The following is a 6,135-nucleotide window of genomic DNA, read 5'->3' on the forward strand; positions in this document are numbered from 1 at the left end:
GGTGGCCTGTATGAATAGGTAGGGTGGCCTGCATGAATAGGTAGGGTGGCCTGCATGAATAGGTAGGGTGGCCTGCATGAATAGGTAGGGTGGCCTGTATGAATAGGTAGGGTGGCCTGCATGAATAGGTAGGGTGGCCTGCATGAATAGGTAGGGTGGCCTGCATGAATAGGTAGGGTGGCCTGCATGAATAGGTAGGGTGGCCTGCATGAATAGGTAGGGTGGCCTGCATGAATAGGTAGGGTGGCCTGCATGAATAGGTAGGCTGGCCTGCATGAATAGGTAGGGTGGCCTGTATGAATAGGTAGGGTGGCCTGCATGAATAGGTAGGGTGGTCTGCATGAATAGGTAGGGTGGCCTGCATGAATAGGTAGGGTGGCCTGCATGAATAGGTAGGGTGGTCTGCATGAATAGGTAGGGTGGCCTGCATGAATAGGTAGGGTGGCCTGCATGAAAAGGTAGGGTGGCCTGCATGAATATGTAGGGTGGCCTGCATGAATAGGTAGGGTGGCCTGCATGAATAGGTAGGGTTGCCTGCATGAATAGGTAGGTTGGCCTGCATGAATAGGTAGGGTGGCCTGCATGAATAGGTAGGGTGGCCTGCATGAATAGGTAGGTTGGCCTGCATGAATAGGTAGGGTGGCCTGCATGAATACGTAGGGTTGCCTGCATGCATAGGTAGGGTTGCCTGCATGAATAGGTAGGGTGGCCTGCATGAATAGGTAGGGTGGCCTGCATGAATAGGTAGGGTGGCATGCATGAATAGGTAGGGTTGCCTGCATGAATAGGTAGGTTGACCTGTATGAATAGGTAGGTTGGCCTGCATGAATAGGTAGGTTGACCTGTATGAATAGGTAGGTTGGCCTGCATGAATAGGTAGGGTGGCCTGTATGAATAGGTAGGTTGGCCTGCATGAATAGGTAGGGTGGCCTGTATGAATAGGTAGGTTGGCCTGTATGAATAGGTAGGGTGGCCTGCATGAATAGGTAGGTTGGCCTGTATGAATAGGTAGGGTGGCCTGTATGAATAGGTAGGTTGGCCTGCATGAATAGGTAGGGTGGCCTGTATGAATAGGTAGGTTGGCCTGCATGAATAGGTAGGGTGGCCTGTATGAATAGGTAGGTTGGCCTGTATGAATAGGTAGGGTGGCCTGCATGAATAGGTAGGTTGACCTGTATGAATAGGTAGGTTGGCCTGCATGAATAGGTAGGGTGGCCTGTATGAATAGGTAGGTTGGCCTGTATGAATAGGTAGGGTGGCCTGCATGAATAGGTAGGTTGGCCTGTATGAATAGGTAGGGTGGCCTGCATGAATAGGTAGGTTGGCCTGTATGAATAGGTAGGTTGGCCTGCATGAATAGGTAGGGTGGCCTGCATGAATAGGTAGGTTGGCCTGTATGAATAGGTAGGTTGGCCTGTATGAATAGGTAGGTTGGCCTGTATGAATAGGTAGGGTTGCCTGCATGAATAGGTAGGTTGGCCTGTATGAATAGGTAGGGTTGCCTGCATGAATAGGTAGGTTGGCCTGTATGAATAGGTAGGGTGGCCTGCATGAATAGGTAGGTTGGCCTGTATGAATAGGTAGGTTGGCCTGTATGAATAGGTAGGTTGGCCTGTATGAATATGTAAGGTGGCCTGCATGAATAGGTAGGTTGGCCTGTATGAATAGGTAGGTTGGCCTGTATGAATAGGTAGGGTGGCCTGCATGAATAGGTAGGTTGGCCTGTATGAATAGGTAGGGTGGTCTGCATGAATAGGTAGGTTGGCCTGTATGAATAGATAGGTTGGCCTGTATGAATAGGTAGCGTGGTCTGCATGAATAGGTACGGTGGCCTGCATGAATAGGTAGGTTGGCCTGTATGAATAGGTAGGTTGGCCTGTATGAATAGGTAGGGTGGTCTGCATGAATAGGTAGGGTGGCATGCATGAATAGGTAGGGTAGCCTGCATGAATAGGTAGGGTGGCCTGCATGAATAGGTAGGGTGGCATGCATGAATAGGTAGGGTGGCATGCATGAATAGGTAGGGTGGTCTGCATGAATAGGTAGGGTGGCATGCATGAATAGGTAGGGTGGCATGCATGAATAGGTAGGGTGGCATGCATGAATAGGTAGGGTGGCCTGCATGAATAGGTAGGGTGGTCTGCATGAATAGGTAGGGTGGCCTGTATGAATAGGTAGGGTGGTCTGCATGAATAGGTAGGGTGGCCTGTATGAATAGGTAGGGTGGCATGCATGAATAGGTAGGGTGGCCTGCATGAATAGGTAGGGTGGCCTGCATGAATAGGTAGGGTGGCATGCATGAATAGGTAGGGTGGCCTGCATGAATAGGTAGGGTGGCATGCATGAATAGGTAGGGTTGCCTGCATGAATAGGTAGGGTGGCATGCATGAATAGGTAGGGTGGCCTGCATGAATAGGTAGGGTGGCCTGCATGAATAGGTAGGGTGGCCTGTATGAATAGGTAGGGTGGCCTGCATGAATAGGTAGGGTGGCATGCATGAATAGGTAGGGTTGCCTGCATGAATAGGTAGGGTGGCATGCATGAATAGGTAGGGTGGCCTGCATGAATAGGTAGGGTGGCATGCATGAATAGGTAGGGTTGCCTGCATGAATAGGTAGGGTTGCCTGCATGAATAGGTAGGGTGGCATGCATGAATAGGTAGGGTTGCCTGCATGAATAGGTAGGGTGGCATGCATGAATAGGTAGGGTGGCATGCATGAATAGGTAGGGTTGCCTGCATGAATAGGTAGGGTGGCATGCATGAATAGGTAGGGTGGCCTGCATGAATAGGTAGGGTGGCCTGTATGAATAGGTAGGGTGGCCTGCATGAATAGGTAGGGTGGCCTGTATGAATAGGTAGGGTGGCCTGTATGAATAGGTAGGGTGGCCTGTATGAATAGGTAGGGTGGCCTGTATGAATAGGTAGGGTGGCCTGTATGAATAGGTAGGTTGGCCTGCATGAATAGGTAGGGTGGCCTGTATGAATAGGTAGGGTGGCCTGTATGAATAGGTAGGGTGGCCTGTATGAATAGGTAGGGTGGCCTGCATGAATAGGTAGGTTGACCTGTATGAATAGGTAGGGTGGCCTGTATGAATAGGTAGGGTGGCCTGCATGAATAGGTAGGGTGGCCTGCATGAATAGGTAGGGTGGCCTGTATGAATAGGTAGGGTGACCTGCATGAATAGGTAGGGTGGCCTGTATGAATAGGTAGGGTGGTCTGCATGAATAGGTAGGTTGGCCTGCATGAATAGGTAGGGTGGCCTGTATGAATAGGTAGGGTGGCCTGTATGAATAGGTAGGGTGGCCTGTATGAATAGGTAGGGTGGCCTGTATGAATAGGTAGGGGCGAAAGATTGCAATTTGCTGAACAAGCACAAGAGGAGAATAAAATAAGAACACAGACACAAAAATACTTGATATCAAACTGAGACACGTCACATGATTTTTTTACTGGTCGACACGATGAATACACTCTTTATATAAACAACAATAATGCAATGGAGAAGTGCAGTGGCAATAAAGATGAGGAGTATGAAATTATTTGGGGTGAAATATGGTGTCAGCATGCAGCAGTGGGAAAAGTATGCTTCAGTTCAGAACCATTCAACTGAGCCTGTTGTGTAATCTCAGTCTCACAAATCCACTGACTGACTGTCACTCACTCTGCCCAGCTCCACAGGCAGCAGCCATCCACTTCTTTCTAACCAGGGGTGCGTCCCACATGGCACCCTATTCCCTACAGTGTGCACTATTTTTGACCAGAGCCCTATAGTGCACTATAGGGAATAGGGTTCCATTTGAGATGCAGCCCCAGTTAGAAAGAAGTGAATGGATGCTGCCTGTGGGGCTGGGCGGAGTGAGTGACAGTCAGTCAGTGAATACAGGATTAGCATACTACCTCCCTGCTTCGTCAGTTCATTTTCCACACTGAACAGTCACTGCCAATTTGATATTTCGTTACAGGATAGTGTTTTTCAGGTTTATGGAATGAGCTGGCAGGGCAAGTGGCCCCAGACTTGGTTTCCCAACAATTATTTGTGGTTAAATAAGTAATGCAATGAAACACAATAGTCACAAGGATGCAGAATGTACAAACAACATGTGACAAGGGTGTTAGATGTACAAAGCATAGGCCTGTGGTGTACTTCCCTACAACATGTTGGATAAATGTGGATTTATGTATTTGAATCTCTCCTGTATTTGAATCTCTCCATCTCTGTATGTCTGAGCGAATTGAGTGCAGCACAGAGATTTGGAAGCAGGATAAATCACAAATGAAAACCACTCTACTGTACTTTTCAAAAAAGTTTTGAAAATCTCTATAATGAGACAACAAGAATAACATGGCTACAACAACAACAAAATTCCCTCAAACACTGTATGAGAAAGTAGGCTGAATCAGTAGTCTGAATCAGTAGTCTGAATCAGTAGTCTGAATCAGTAGTCTGAATCAGTAGTCTGAGTCTGAATCAGTAGTCTGAATCAGTAGTCTGAATCAGTAGTCTGAGTCTGAATCAGTAGTCTGAATCAGTAGTCTGAGTCTGAATCAGTAGTCTGAATCAGTAGTCTGAATCTGAATCGGTAGTCTGAATCAGTAGTCTGAATCAGTAGTCTGAGTCTGAATCAGTAGTCTGAGTCTGAATCAGTAGTCTGAATCAGTAGTCTGAATCAGACTTTGATATCATTTAACTGACAGCTGAAATATTATGAGAGAACTTGGAGCTACCAAACTCCAAATACAGGAGAGGTGTAGGCAGTGTAACCCCTCCCATATCAACTCAAAAAGGGAACCGAACATGCCTGAGGGCTTTGTCTCAATATTAGTCACCATGATGCAGTCATCTATGGCAACTGCTCGGCATCTGACCATAAGGCGCTACAGAGGGTAGTGCATACGGCCCAGTACATCACTGGGGCCACGCTTCCTGCCATCCAGGACCTATATAATAGGCGGTGTCAGAGGAAAGCCCCAAAAAATGGTCAGAGACTCCAGTCACCCAAGTCATAGACTGTTTTCTTTGCTACCGTACGACAAGCGGTACCGGAGCACCAAGTCGAGAACCAAAAGACTCCTTAACAGCTTCTAATCCCAAGCCATAAGAATGCTGAACAATTAATAAAATGGCCACCGGACTATTTACATTGACCCCCCCATTTGTGTTGTACACTGCTGCTACTCACTGTTTATTATCTATGCATAGTCACTTCACACCTACCTACATGTACAAATTACCTTGACTAACCTGTACCCCCGCACATTGACTCGGTACCGGTACCCCCTGTATATAGCCTCTTTATTGTTATTTTATTGTGTTACTTTATATGAATTCTTCTTGAACTGCACTGTTGGTTAAGGGCTTGTAAGTAAGCATTTCACGGTAAGGTCTACAATTGTTGTATTCGGAGCATGTGACAAATCAAGTTTGATTTGATCTAGTAACAGTGGAAAGTGTCCCTTCCTTCCTGTAGACAGACAGCGCTCCACAGCTAACCTCTCTAACTCCCATGTCTCTGTCTGTTTTCCTGATGCCTGCCTGCACCCATCTACCCATCCACCCATCCATGTGGAGGTATAGACAGAAATAGCCCTTGCTGGCAGATGGAAGATAGAAAAAGGGAGAAACTTTGAAGGAGGAGTGCAGGGAGGCAGGGATGGAACCAGATGAGTCTGTCTCAATGCTGTGGAGAACATCGCTGGAGGCATGGAAACATGGAGGCATGGCTATGACTGATGCAGATGTGTCTTAATGTACGTTACACCTAGTACACCTCTTCAGGATCAGATGTTACATGAACAGATGTCACCCCAATATGCACACACACACACGCACACGCACACGCACACGCACGCACACGCACACGCACACGCACACGCACACACACACACACACACACACACACACACACACACACACACACACACACACACACACACACACACACACACACACACACACATAAGTTAAAGAAAATGAGAGACTATGGAAATCTAATTTATGAAAGCATTTTAGGTAATAATGTAATCATGCAGATTGTGACAGCATGTTGCGATTGTTTTTGTTTGTGAATGAAATAGCAATTACATGATGATAGAATGTAATCAATTAGTTCTGGAAAATGATTCTTAGGAGAAC

Source organism: Salvelinus namaycush, chromosome 14, assembly GCF_016432855.1.
Source record: "Salvelinus namaycush isolate Seneca chromosome 14, SaNama_1.0, whole genome shotgun sequence".
In the NCBI taxonomy this organism is placed as follows: Eukaryota; Metazoa; Chordata; class Actinopteri; order Salmoniformes; family Salmonidae; genus Salvelinus; species Salvelinus namaycush.